The following is a 15,777-nucleotide window of genomic DNA, read 5'->3' as shown; positions in this document are numbered from 1 at the left end:
CAGGGAAAGGATAAGATGCCAAGCAGTTACTTTGATCCTAGAGAAGTCCCACAGAAATCCCTGCCCCTCCAGGATATTCCTCACATTTAGTAAACTACTTTTTTCCTATATGTCCCAGGTGTTTTCTAAACCTCTACTTCTATGCTGTAACTCCACGGGTTGTACATGTGCTATCTCTTTAAGGATGGTGACTCAGCTTCCTATCTATTGCCCTCTGTGTTCTCCTAGTACCAAGCAAGCTGATTTTTAAAATTCCAGGCTTCAAATTCTACTGATTGTAAGAACACTCTCATATTTAAAGTCAAATATTTTGAGGTTTCATCTCCCCTTAGTGGGCTCCCCGGTAGGATAGTCTCTTTCTCCCCCACTCCACGCCTATGGCTTCCTTCCCCCCCAGGGAGAACAAAGTTCTATTTCAATCTCCAGAGTGTCTACACCCTTCCTTTCTTCTTTGATATGACATCTTCCCTAATTTTAACTGTGAAATTTGTTCTTCCAGTCTCTGTGTTGTTGTCTGAATTATTTATGCTGATATGAATATTCTCTGGTTGTATCAATGGAACAAAGAGAACTTAGAGTCCTCTTACATTGCTTTCTTCCTTGTGATGACTTTTATCCTTTTTGCTTTCTTCATACTTTTTCAGTTAGACAATGGATTAGACCCCTGCTATTCAAAGTAAGGTAAATATCACCTAGTGTGTGAGCAATGCAGAATTTTAGGCTCTATTCCAAACATACCAAATTAGAGCCTGCATATTAGGGTTCATTCATATGTAAATTAAAATTTAAAAAGTACAGGTGGATCAGTGTCTAGTTTATGTTAGATGCTGAAATAAATAATGGAATGAATAAAATAAAATATCACAAATGGATATAAGAAATTGTGTAATATTGGTTTTAATTTAATTTATATAACAAACAAATGTTCAAATAATATTTATTTATTTTTTATTTTTATTTTTTTAATTTATTTTCAGCATAACAGTAGTCATTGTTTTTGCACCACATCCAGTGATCCATGCAATGCCTGCCCTCCCTAATACCCACAACCTGGTTGCCCCAAACTCCCATGCCCCGCCCCTACAAAACCCTCAGGTTGATTTTCAGAGTCCATAGTCTCTCACGGTTCATCTCCCCTTCCATTTTCCCTCAACTCCTTTCTCCTCTCCATCTCCACATGTTCTCCACGATATTTGTTATGCTCCACAAATAAGTGAAACCATTTGATAATTGACTCTCTCTGCTTGACATACTTCACTCAGCATAATCTCTACCAGTCCCATCCATGTTGCTACAAAAGTTGGGCATTCATCCTTTCTGATGGAGGTATAATACTCCATCTTGTATATGGACCACATCTTCCTTATCCATTCATCCGTTGAAGGGCATCTTGGTACTTTCCACATTTTGGCGACCGTGGCCATTGCTGCTATAAACATTGGGGTGCAGATGGCTCTTCTTTTCACTACATCTGTATCTTTGGGGTAAATACCCAAGTAGTGTAATTGCAGGGTCATAGGGAAGCTCTATTTTTAATTTCTTGAGGAATCTCCACACTGTTCTCCAAAGTGGCTGCACCAACTTGCACTCCCACCAAAAGGATAAGAGGGTTCCCCTTTCTTCACATCCTCTCCAACACACGTTTTTCCTATCTTGCTAATTTTGGCCACTCTAACTGGTGTAAGGTAATATCTCAATGTGGTTTTAATTTGAATCTCCCTGATGGCTAGTGATGATGAACATGTTTTCATGTGTCTGATAGCCATTTGTATGTCTTCACTGGAGAAGTGTCTGTTGATATCTTCTGCCCATTTCTTTTGATATGATTATCTGTTTTCTGTGTGTTCCATTTGAGGAGTTCTTTATAGATCTTGGATATCAACCTTTTGTCTGTACTGACATTTGCAAATATCTTCTCCCATTCTGTGGGTTGCCTTTTTGTTTTTTTTTTGTCTGTTTCCTTTGCTGTGCAGAAGCTTTTGATCTTGATGAAGTCCCAAAAGTTTATTTTAGCTTTTGTTTCCTTTGTCTTTGGAGACATGTCTTAAAAGAAGTTGCTGTGGCTGATATTAAAGAGGATACTGCCTATGTTCTCCTCTAAGATTCTAATGGATTCCTATCTCACGTTGAGGTCTTTTATCCATATCGAGTTTATCATTGTGAATGGTGTAAGAAAAAGGTCGACTTTCATTCTTCTACATATAGCTGTCCTATTTTCCCAGCACCATTTATTGAAAAGACTGTCTTTATTCCACTGTATATTTTTCCCTGTTTGTCGAAGATTATTTGATCATAGAATTGAGGGTCCATATATGGGCTCTCTACTCTGTTCCACTGGTCTATGTGTCTGTTTTTAATGCCGGTACCATGCTGTGTTGGTGATCACAGCTTTGTAGTAAAGCTTGAAATCAGGGAGCGTGATGCCGCCAGTTTTATTTTTGTTTTTTTCAGCATTTCCTGAGCAATTCAAGGTCTCTTCTGATTCCATACAAACTTTAGAATTATTTCTACAGCTCTTTGAAAAATACCAGTGGAATTTTGATTGGAATGGCATTAAAAGTATAGATTGCTCAAGGCAGTATAGACATTTTAACAATGTTTATTCTTCCAATCCAAGAGCATGGAACAGTCTTCCATCTTTATGTGTCTTCTTCAATTTCTTTAATGAGTGTTCTGTAGTTCGTTGTATACAGATCCTCTACCGCTTTGGTTAGGTTTATTCCCAGGTATCTTATGGTTCTTGGTGTTATAGTAAATGGAATCAATTCTCTAATTTCCCTTTCTGTATTTTAATTGTTAGTGTCTAAGAAAGCCACTGATTTCTGTACATTGACTTTGTATCCTGCTACGTTACTGAATTGCTGTATGAGTTCTAGTAGTTTGGGGGTGGAGTCTTTGGGGTTTTCCATATAAAGAATCATGTCATTGGTGAGGAAAGAGAGTTTGACTTCTTCATTGCCAATTTGAATACCTTTTGTTTCTCTTTGTTGTCTGATTGCCATTGCTAGGACTTCTAATACTATGTTGAACAAGAGTGGTGAGAGTGGGCATCCTTGTGTTCCTCATATCAATGGAAAGGCTGCAAGCTTTTTCCCATTGAGGATGATATTTGCTGTGGGTCTTTCATAGATAGATTTTATGAAGGTCAGGAATGTTCCCTCTATCCCTATACTTTGAAGTATTTTAATGAGGAACGGATGCTGGATTTTGTCATATGCTTTTTCTGCATCCATTGAGAGGATCATGTGGTTCTTCTCTCTTCTCTTATTGATTTGTTCTATCACATTGATTTGCGAATGTTGAACCAACCTTGTAACCCAGGGATGAATCCTACCTGGTCATGGTGGATAATCTTTTTAATGTGCTGCTGGATCCTGTTTGTAGGATCTTGTTGAGAATCTTATCATCCATATTCATCAGTGATATTGGTCTGAAATTCTCCTTTTTGGTAGGGTCTTTGCCTGGTTTGGGGATCAAGGTAATGCTGGCTTCATAAAAAGAGTCTGGAAGTTTTCCTTCTGCTTCAATTTTTTGTAACAGTTTCAGGAGAATTGGTGTTATTTCTTCTTTGAAAGTTTGGTAGAATTCCCCAGGGAATCCGTCAGGTCCTGGGCTCTTGTTTTTTGGGAGGTTTTTGATCACTGCTTCAATCTTGTTGCTGGATATCGGTGTATGCAGGTTGTCAACTTCTTCCTGGTTCAGTTTTGGGAGTTTATAATTTTCCAGGAATGCATCCATTTCATCTGGATTGCTTAGCTTATTGGCATATAACTGTTTGTAATGCGTTCTGATGATTGTTTCTACTTCCTTGATGTTATTTCTGATCTCTCCTTTTCATTCATAGTATTATTAATTTGGGCTTTCTCTCTTTTCTTTTGGATTAGTGTGGCCAATGGTTGATCGATCTTATTGATTCTTTCAAAAAACCAGCTTCTAGTTTCATTGATATGTTCTACTCTATCTCTGGTTTCTACCTCATTGATCTCTGCTGTAATCTTGATTATTTCCCTTCTTATGTGTGGAGTTCGTTGGAATTGTTGTTGCATCTCCAATTCTTTAAGGTGTAGAGATAGGTGGTGTATTCTGTATTTTTCCATTTTTTTGAGGGAGGCTTGGATGGCTATGTATTTCCCCTTTTGGACCGCCTTTGCTGTATCCCATAGGTTTTGGACCATAGTGTCTTCATTCTCATTGGTTTTCATGAATTGTTTAAGTTCTTCTTTGATCTCCTGGCTGATCCAAGCCTTCTTAAACAAGGCAGTCTTTAGCTTACAGGTGTTTGAGTTCCTTCTGAAATTTTCCTTGTGGTTGAGCTCCAGTTTCTAAAGCATTGTGATCTGAGAATATGCAGGGAATAATCTCAGTCTTTTGGTATTGGTTGAGTCCTGCTTTGTGACCCATTATGTGGTCGATTCTGGAGAAGGTTCCATGTGCACTTGAGAAGAATGAGTATTCTGTTGTTTTAGAGTGGAATGTTCTGTATATATATATGAGGCCCATCTGGTTCAATGTGTCATGCAATGCTCTTGTTTCTTTTTTGATTTTCTGCATCGATAATCTGTCTGTTACTGAGAGAGGCATGTTAAGATCTCCTACTATTATTGTATTCATATCAATATGACTCTTTATCTTGGTTAATAGTTTTCTTATGTAATTGGGTTCTCCCATATTGGGGGCATAGATATTCACAATTGTTAGATCATCTTGGTGGATAGTCCCTTTAAGAATTATGTAGTGTCCTTCTGTACCTCTGACTACCATCTTTAGTTTAAAATCTAATTTATCTGAAATGAGAATTGCTACCCCGGCCTTCTTTTGAGGTCCATTGGGATGAAAGATGCTTCTCCATCCCTTCACTTTCAGTCTGGGTGTATCTTTAGGTTCAAAATGGGTCTCTTGTAGACAACATATGGATGGGTCCTGTGGTTTTATCCAATCTGCAGCCCTGTGTCATTTTATGGGTGCATTTAGGGCATTGACATTGAGAGTGATTATTGATAGATACATTTTTATTGACATCGTGTTACCTTTGAAGTCTTTCTTTCTGTAGACTGTCTCCATATATTTCTGTTCAATGATATTTTTAGGATTTTTTTCTCTTTTATTCATGCCCCCTTAATCTTTCCTGCTGTTTCAGCCTTGTGCTTGCATAGTCTTTTAAACCTTGCCTGTCTTGGAAAATCTTTATCTATCCATCCATTTTGAATGTCAGTATTGCTGGATAAAGTATTCTTGGCTTCATGTTCTTCTCATTTAGTGCCCTGAATATGTCTTGCCAGCTCTTTCTGGCTTGCCAGATCTCTGTGGACAGGTCTGACATTATTCTGATGGGCTTTCCTCTGTAGGTAAGGAGCTTCTTTGTCCTAGCTGCTTTCGAGAGAGTCTGCCTACAATTATAATTCTTCATTCTTACCATTAGGTGTCTCAAGGACTTTCAAGAATCTATAAAGTTGGGAGGAAACTGTTCTGCCTGTAGTACATGAATGCTGGGAAAATTTTCATGGACAACTTGTTCCACTATATCTTCTAGACTTCTTTCTTTCTCCTCCCCTTCAGGGATTCCAATAATTCTGATGTTGGACTGTTTCATGGCATCATTTATTTCCCTGATTCTGTTTTCATAGCTTCTATGCTGTTTGTTTCAGGCTTCTTCCTGATCCTTTCTCTCTATCCGTTTGTCCTCCAGATCACTAATTCTATCTTCTGTCTCAGTTTCCCTAGCTTTTAGAGAATTTAGATTAGATTGGAACTCATTTATAGCATTTTGAACATCATCCCTGGTGGCTTTCAGTTCTGCACTTATTTCAGTTTGGTCATCCATGGATTTCTCCAACCTAGCTATTGCCTGGATAATTGTTAGCCTGAATTCCCTTTCTGATATATTGTCTATGTCGATAGCCTTTAGCTCTGTTGCAGAAGTCCCATCCTCTGTACTTTTATTCTGTTGGGAATTCCTCCTCCTAGTCATTTTGGTGAGAGATGACTGAACGATGTACCTGGATGTATCGACCGTGGTGCAGTCAAGGTGCACCCTGGAACGCTTCTGAGCAATCAGGATTCCCCACCCAAACGAGAGAAAAAAGAAAAGAAAAAGAAAGAGAGAGAGAGAGAGAGAGACATGGAAAAAAAAGGAAGATAAAAGAGAAGTCTCAGCCCAAATGGGCCCCAAGGTAAGATTTATGAAATATACAAACAAAAAGAGACAAAAAAAAAAAGACTGGTAAAAGTATATGACAAGAGGAAAAATAAAATATATGTATATATATTAGCATAAAAAAAGAAGAAGCTCATCAAAAATAACCCCAAGTATAAGATTTATATACTATCAGGACAAACACAAATACACAGAAACACTGGCGGAAGAAAAAGTTTGGAGAGTGGTTATAAATTCTCAGTTTGGGTGAGGAAGGTTATTTTGATTCTTCCTGGATGTATCTTGATATCTTTGTTAAAGGACTCAAATTCCTAAGGCAAAGGGGGATTAAAAATTGGTTTACCTAGAGTGGTAACATTGAATGGGGAAAAGCGATTACCTTGAAGTTTAACTCTATATGAATATTAGAAAATAAAAATAAAAAGAGAATAAACTAGACTAAACTAAACTAAAATTTTTAAAAAAATTAAAAAATAGAAAAGCAAAAGAAAAACACGGGTGCCTGTATCAAAAATTTCAGGTTAGAAGGTTTTTATGGAATTTGATGTACTGGACATCTCACTGTAATGGTAAATAGGTTAAAAAATTATCTATATAAAAAAATGAACCAGAATTATGGGAACAAGTTAAAAATAAATGTTGTATCTATGAATTAGTTGTGGTTGTTCTCTTGTCTTTTTTTTTTTTTTCTTTCCTGGTTGGTTTTCTGGGGTAGGGGCCTGCCATGTGGGTTTTCAGTCAAGAATGTTCCCTGAGTTAAGTCATCCTGCCCCCCTCAAAGGGGTGAGCTCTGAAGAAACCGGTTTTTCAGGCTTTTGTTCTCTGGAGGTTTTTATGTTTGTTTGTTCCATTTTTTTTTTCTCTCGCCTTGACAGCTTTTAATGGTTTTTTGAGGTTTAGAGGAAAGCAAACTGCACCCAGCCCTCCCTCTCAGAGAGAAGCCTCAGCCTGCTCCCTTGTGGTGTTGGAGAGCGCATAAATTCCCCCTTGGCTGCTGGCAGAGTGGGTTCTGAGTTGCGGTCCCTGGGGACACAGGATCTTCTGCTTGTATCCAAAACCACGGCAGCGGCAGCTATCTGGGAAGCTCCAGACCGCCAGAGAGGTTCCAAGCAGCAATCACACACTGAGATTTTCCCGCTGGCCCAGGCTGGGAGTTCCTGGTCTTTCTGGGCCCAAGAGCTCCTGGCTGGCGCCTGTGTGCGCTCTCCCAGGAAGGGTGTGGGGCACGCACTTCTCAGGTTTTGATGGTGCTGCGTGTGTTAAGAGCAAGCACCAGGCTGGTGCCAGCCCACACCTCTCTCAAGGGAGGGTGTGGGGCGCATGTGTCTCAGGCTCTGGAAGCGCAGCCCGGGATTCTGCCATCTAACAAGGCTCCCAGCCCCTCACAAGAGCTGGACCCCACGCATTCTCGGGCACGCTGGCAGCTCAGGGACCAAGACCTGTTTTCTCTGCCACACTCTCTCTGGCCCAGTGCCAGGGGAGGCTGTCCTGGATCCAGGGACTTAAGCCCCTCTCCTTAGCTGCCCTGATTCCCACAATTTCCCCCCACTGTCCTTTGCTCTTTTTGAGTGCTTTCAACCAGACTCCAAGTTAATGCTTATCCCCAGTTGCAGGGCACTCTCTTATTGGAATATTACTTTCCAATTGGTCACCTCTTGTGACTCCCTCTGCCTTTTGTTTATCTTCTGATATCAGTCCGATGTTCCCACTCTGCGTTACCTGCCCACTGGCATCTTCTGCCTCTGTAGAGATCCAGACATGTGTAATTCTGCTCTCAGGCTGATTTCATGGGTGATCAGAGTTCTTTCGTAGGTAATCAGCTCACTTTAGCGTACTTATTGAAATAGCGCCTCCTCCTACTTCCCCGCCATCTTGTCTTGGAATAATTTTTAACTTAAAAAAAAAAACTTTAAACATTCAGAAAAAGAATAGATCATTTCCAGAGATAAGTTTTAGTCTTGCATAAAAGAAAATTGAATGAATCATAAATGTTGTATGGATTTAAATTTATAAGTTATATTACCAAATAGCATCATCTGATTATTTTTTGAAAAAAGATACAACTGTGGAATAAATAATTACAAGGTAGATATATTGTAACCAAAGCTGTCTGTTTACCTGATGCTCAGCAAAGCCTATCACTGAGACATCAGTTATGTAGCAAGGAAAAGCTTTATTTGAGAGTCAACTAAATGAGAAGATAGTAAGGCAAGCCTCAAATCTGCCTTCCCAAAATGGGAGAGATAAAGATTTTTTGGTTTTGTTTTGTTTTTATAATCATGGGGTTGAGTTACATACATGTTGATGAAAATGGTGGGGGAAATTTTCATGAGGGAAGATGGTGCATGCTCATCGACCAAAAACATATATATGACATATATCCCATGTTCACTTTGGTGTGGAGACCTAACACTGGAAGGAGGAAACATTAAGCCCCTGATATCAGAAAAATATAATGGGAGAAAGAGAACGGCTTTGGGCATGCTCTGTGAGGTGATATAAACTGGATGGGGTCTTGGGATCATTATTTCTGGTAAGCAATGGAAGACCTTGCTTATTCATGGCCTAGAACTATACCAGTTGACCTTGAGCCCAGGTTTCTGTAGAGACAGCTAGGATATTTACTATTGAAATATGAAAACAAACTTTAGCTGATTAGAGAGAAAGATTTTTCGGAAAAACAAGCTTTCAGTTTTTTGCTAGTTTCAATCTCATTATCCCTATGGTGTGTGATTTCATTCCCTGTAAGTGAAGTTATGATCATTTTGATATACTGCAAGTTCCACTCAAGTATGTAACCAAACACTTTCTCTGCTTTTTCTGTTGTGGTCTGTATATAATTCCTGATTCTGGCTCTCTTCTTTCTCCATAGGGATCAAAATTATAGCATGGAACTGACAGAAGGGGAAGAAGACAAGTTTTATAAATAAAGATTGATTCAGATCATTAAGTAGGTGATACAATGGAACAATAAATGGACAGTAATTGCTTGAACTATCAGTAGAGGAATTTATTATTATTTTAGAAAATACACAGGTAAATCTGATCCACTTGAAGCCCTTAACAGATTAAATGTGAGTGTCTATTCCAGTGTAAATAAGTGAATAAAACCAGTGTGTTAAAATTATGTGAAATATTATTTGTATTAGCAAGGGATATTTAAAATAAAGTCTAAAAATTTCAACTTGTCATTTTCCTTGTCCAACACTCTTTTAAAGAACTCTTAATAAAAATAGAATAACTGGGACACACAAATAACAAAATAAATTATATTTTTATAAAATGGTGATTTTCAAAGAAACTTTTAAATTTGCCTCTTTAAAAGTAATTGGCACAGACTGATTGAAACTGGTAAGGCCTTCTGGATTTGCTTTAAGTCTTCGGTGACAGCTAGAGTTCAGATCAGTCTTCTATTTTTATAAGTGATATGCTATCTTGAATTAAAATCAGAATTTTGCCTTATGGGCCTTCTTAGGAACCACTTAGAAAAAAATATACACACATATTTTAAAATGGAGTTCTGTGGAATGATGATTGTCAGTTTTGTTTTAAGAAATTATAATCTTATGTAACTCTTTTTTTTTAATCTTAGGGAAATTATTGTGAATAGCAGGAAAATCAGAGAATAATATGCTGATGACATTGCAACAATATAAATCCGTGTCTTTCTTCCTCTAGCTTTCTCATTCAAATTTTCTATCCCTGTCAGTGATTCTCCAGTTTTATCTCACTCTAGAATCATCTGAGGAGATTGGTAAAATGCATTTTGCTGGGCCCAAGTAGGTCTCAGTGAGGCTCAGAAATCTCCATTTGAAAATGACAAACTCCTTAGGCAATTGTGATGCTACATAGGAGATTTTGAAGGGCATTTCTCTAAAATATTAATACCCTCTTTTTTCTTACAGGTAAAAGTCTTAGGGAAGGACTTTTTTTAACTCTATGTAATTGCCTTTGATTCCAAAACATACACTGGAATGTTTATTATTTAGAAATGTCATGGACTTCCCAAAATATATTTTATTTAAGGTCATAATGTCTGTTTTATTCAGAAATCAGTATTACAACAATCAATTTTACATATCTCAAATAAGTAGAAAATATTGAAAACTTTTCAGGGAATTATTATTAGACTGCAAATTTAAAACATTATTAGCTGATTCAGTGCCTTATATACATGTTAAAAATACATTGTCAAACACAGTTTAATGACTCAAGAGTTCATGACAATTTTTCCCTGATAATATTGGTGTCTTTAGTAAGATTCATGGTGCTAATTCTGGAATGCATGAAGCAACAACAACAACAAGAAGAAAACAAGAACTGAGAATTCTCTACCAGTGGGTTAGTGCAAAATTCATATTAGTTGTTCAGGAAAAAAATCAGAGGCATAATTAAGTATTGTAAATATGCCTTTATATGTTCTGATTTCTAAACTGCTAAGCAATGAAAATTTTATGACTTCTTAGATACTGTCCCACAGAAAACACACATATAAGCTGCTTTGGAAATATCCTCGTAGAGTTTCACCTCATTTCTTCTTTTGGACTTTTTTCTTCTTGCCGTTTAAACTTTAGAAATCAATGTGGACTTCTTGTCTTTATTTTGTGAACACTTCCTTTGACAGTCACACCTGTTTGGTTAACATTGTAAAGTTTTGATCTCTTGAAATATTAAGGGCTAGATACTTTTTTTTTTTTAGTTTGAATTTCTGGGAAAGCTAGGGGTTAAATTAAAAAAAAACATTTTATCGTGTAATTTGTACTGAAAATCTTTGTAAAATGTAGTCATCCGTTTTCTGGTTCTAAAGCACTCTGTATGTGTAAAGTAAGTGTGCCTGTATGTCTTTGTTAGTAGAATGTCTTATAGGACCATCTGAACATTAATAAGCCATGTGTAACACTATATATTTAGAAGGAGTAAGATAATGGGCTAATTTCATACTGATCTTACAGCTGCAGAGCTTTGACCAAATTGTGTATATGTGTATGCTACTGGTTTGCTCAAAGTTCTGAGAATTTGAAATATAGCCTATTAATATTTTTGAAAAACAATAATAGAGAAGAGTTGTGTGAAAGAGACCAAAAGAGAAACAAATATTGAGCTCAAAGCATTCATTTCTTTATTCCAAGTCTGGAGTAGGAAATTTACTTATTTGTGGATATCCTAAGGAAAATATATACAAATTAAACACTTTGTGGAGGTAAAAGATCTATATTATGAAAACTATAAAACACTGATGAAAAAAATTGAAGATGACACAAAAAATGGAGGAAAAATTCCATGCTCCCGGATTGGAAGTACATATATTATTAATATGTCTATGTTCCCCAAAGCAATGCACCTTTAATGCAATACCTATCAAAATACTAATAGCATTATTCACAGTATTATATCAAACAGTCCTAAAATTTGTATGGAACCAAAAAAGACCCACAATAGCCAAAGAAACCTTAAAAAAGAAAAAAAAATGGGAAGCATCATGGTTCTGGAATTCAAGCTATATTACAAAGCTGTAGCATCAAGACAGTATGATATAGGCACAAAAACAAGCACATAGATCAATGGGATAGATTAGAAAACCCAGAAATGAACCCACAACTATATGGTCAATTAATCTCCCACAGAGTAGTAAGAATATGCAATCGAAAAAAGACAGTATCTTCAAAAAATGGCTTTTGGAAAAGTAGACAGTAATATGACAAAACTAAATGACAACTTATAGGATGGGAGAAGATATTTGTACATTCCATAACTGATAAAGGGTTAGTATCTAAAAATCTAAGAACTTATCAAACTCATCACCCCCAAAACAAATAATCCAATTAAAAATGGGCAGAAGACATGAATAGACATTTTTCCAAAGAAGACATTCAGATAGCTAACAGAAACATGAAAAGGTGCTCAACATTACTCATCATCATCTGGGAAATACATGTCAAAAACTACAATGAGATATCACTTCTCACCTGTGAAATGGCTAAAATCAACAACACAGGAAACTACAGGTGTTGGTAAGGATGTAGAGAGAGGGAAACCTCTTACACTCTGGGTGGGAATGATTACTGGGGCAGCCACTCTGGAATACAGTGTAGAGTTTCCTTAAAAAGTTAAAAATAGAACCACCTTAGGACCCAGCAACTACACTAAATATTTACCCAAAGGAAACAAAACTACTGATATGAAGGGGAACATGAACACTGATATTTATAGCAGCACTGTCAACAATAGCCAAATTATGGAAAGATCCCAAATGTCTATTGATTTATGGATAGATAAGAAGATGTGAGATATATATATCTCATATATATGATAGTATATATATTATATATATATGATAGTTTAGATAGATCAATAGATAGATGATAGATAAGTGATTGATTGATAGATGACTGATAGATACAATAAATTGATAGATGACTGATAGATAAAATAAATTAGATAGATAGATCTATCTAATGGGATATTCCTCAACCATCAAAAGAATGGAATTTTGTCATTTGCAACATAATGGATGGAGCTTGAGTCTATTATTCTAAGTGAAATAAATCAGTTAAAGAAAGACAAATACCATATGAGTTCACTCATATGTGGATTTTAAGGCAAAAAAAAAAAAAGAATAATGAGCTAGGGGAAGGGAAAAAAGAGAGAAGGAAGGAAAACTTAATATAATCTTAACTATAGAGAACAAACTCCACAGTCAGTAGAGGGCTGTGTCAGAGAATGGGTTAAATAGGTGATGGGTATCAAGGATGACACTTGTAGTAATAAGCACTGGGTAATATACATAAGTGATGAATAACCAAATTCTACACTTGAAACCAATTTTACCATATATTTTAACTAACTAGAATTTAAATAAAAACTTGAAATAATACAATAAGGTCTTCAAAAGAAAATAAAAGTGATACATAAGTGTAAAAACTGTATTTATATAGCAGTTTTCCAGGAATTCACAGCAAGGATATCTACCCGTGTCATGATTTAAAATTGGATTTGTTTCCAATCCATTGTGCTAAACTTAGTCACCAAGAAAAGTATTTGCCATTACTCAAGCAAACACAATTTAGTTGTAAATTTCATTATCAAGAAACAGTCTTATGAAATTCTGTAATCTTCTCCTGGTTAGCAGCCAGATAAAACAAAATATCCCCTAAAGATATTTCAGTACTTTAAAATTACCAGTTTCCTAACAATTCATAGTAATCCAGTAATCAAAATGCAAAATACAAACATACTTCAAAACCTGCAACCAAAATTAGTTATCTCTAAAACTAGCTACCATTTCTTTTTGTTTGTTTGTTTTAAAGATTTTATTTATTTATTTGACTGATTGAGATCACAAGTAGGCAGAGAGGCAAGCAGAAAGAGAGTGAGAAAGGAGGAAGCAGGATCCCTGCTGAGCAGAGAGCTGGATGTGGGACTCGATCCCAGGACCCTGGGATCATGACCTGAGCTGAAGGCAGAGGCTTAATCCACTCAGCCACCCAGGTGCCCCAACTAGCTACCATTTCTTAATTGCTACATCTTACTTAAAACTTTAAAAGGTGTGCCAGAACATTCTATGCGAGTTTAGCAGTTTCTTCCACCCCTTAGGCAATGTCGCCGCTTGCTCGACAAATCAACCAGGAAACTTGAGGGTAAGAGGATGGTAAGAGGGTAAAAGGGTAAGAGGGCAGGAGGAGCACTGAGGAGGATGTCCAACAGTGCCGAATTTATTCAGGGCAGCGAGGCATTATATAGCTAACAGAAATAATTACAAAGTATCTATCATTAGCTAATTACGAAAGAATTTGTTACATATGCATGAAACCCTCCAGACTTCCCCATTAACTACTTCTCAAGGTCTAAACGCAGATCTTCCAAGGCCAGTGGTCTTTGTCTTCAGATAATAATTACAAAGAAGTAACAACAAACCTGAGAGTGTTCTTTGAGCTGTGCCAGAACAGCAAGGACCAGTTAAGAATTTATGACCCCACCCAAATTTCTCTCATCTAACTAGTAAACTTGTGGGAAGTCACATAGGCGAGCGCACAACACATAGCACAGACCCTTTCTCAGAGCAACTCAACTTTTCCATCCTAATAAGCCTTTTGTTAGGCTATTCTGACTTTAAAGGAGACACAAGTCAGGGCCTGGTTTGGTCCTCCTCTCAAGCCTTATCGTGGCCTCCCACAAGGCAATTCACAGATCTCAGGCACATGAGACTTAAAGGCACAGCCCTCGTGTTTGTCTTAAATTGGGGCTAGAAAGCAGGTGAGTGATGGAGAAATGGCTGGCATGTTTTATTTCTTCCAAAGAAAGAACAGCAGCCTCAGCCCTCTCCACTTGGTCCACTGTTTCCCAGGGACCCTTGGGAGGTAGGGAAAAAATAGGAATAACAGTAAGATTTGGGGTTGAATAGGATATCAGAGCAAGCTGATGATTGTTTTGTTGCCATGGAAAACCTTGGGGCTGTTAGGACTGTGCCAGAAGCTCAAAGCACAGCCAGGGCTCAGAAGCTTCCTCCATGTACAGCTGTGCCTATAAGGACAAGAGAAGCTGCCTGTGCTCTGGGATCATGCTGTTGAGAAAATTACCCCCTAGGCTAATTCACATTGTGTCCAAATCATGGAAATGTTCATCTGTCGTTTTCTTTTCCCAAGGCCAGCCACAGCTACCACCACAGTCAGGAAAACCAGCCAGCACCTGATGCTCTGTAATTCAGATTATAAACCATTATTTTCATTTAAATTGCACTATTCTATATAAATAAAGTATGTACTTAAAAAAAACTTTAAAATGTGTGGTCTTCTTTCTTAACTAGTTTTGTTGAAATTGGTATTTGCCTAATATTCATTCATTCGTATAGTCAAAATCCCTTCTAATTAATATTAGATTTATGGCTGCTGGGATATTTTAACATTTCTTCCCAATAAATACAGAAAAGGAATGCTATGATTTCCTTTCAGTGCATTTTCTAAACAGTCAGATGCATCTACAGATTGCCTTACTTTTAATTGTTTTTTTATTCTTAGATACTCTGTCTTTGTCCTATATTTCTGTTGTGGTTCTCATTAGCCTTGCATTATGGATTTTTGAAATAATTCTATCCCCATCATTAAATCACTGCATAAAACTTGTCTCTTTGTGAACCTTTCCAGGGAAGCCACACATTCATCATTGTCAACTGCATTCCAATTTCTCAAGACATGTGTAATATTTCACCAATCTGATATATATTAAATAAAAAAGAGCCAATTCTGTTTCATAAGTTTATTTTTCTAGGCTAACAGTCACAATATAAGGTCAACTTTTTGGTACTCAAATCATAAGAATCATAGCATGTTTTTGAAATTTGTATCAAACTACTAAGTGCTCCAATGACCTATTGGATGACATCATGATATAATAAAGTTTTACTTCAGTAATTTGTTTCAATCATGCTGTCAAAAGTAGTGATTGTGAGAATTGTTCTAAGAGGACTCTAAGAATGTTTACTGATGCAACGAATACATCATTAAAGTTTCCACACTTATATTGATAAGTTGGTTTGCACACTGCAATATGAATACCAATTTTAGAAAGGATCAGCAAGCACATCAATGCACATTTCATTTCTGATCCCTTATTCTAGGTTGTACTAA

Source organism: Meles meles, chromosome X, assembly GCF_922984935.1.
Source record: "Meles meles chromosome X, mMelMel3.1 paternal haplotype, whole genome shotgun sequence".
In the NCBI taxonomy this organism is placed as follows: domain Eukaryota; kingdom Metazoa; phylum Chordata; class Mammalia; order Carnivora; family Mustelidae; genus Meles; species Meles meles.
Note: the sequence above shows the minus strand (reverse complement) of the source record.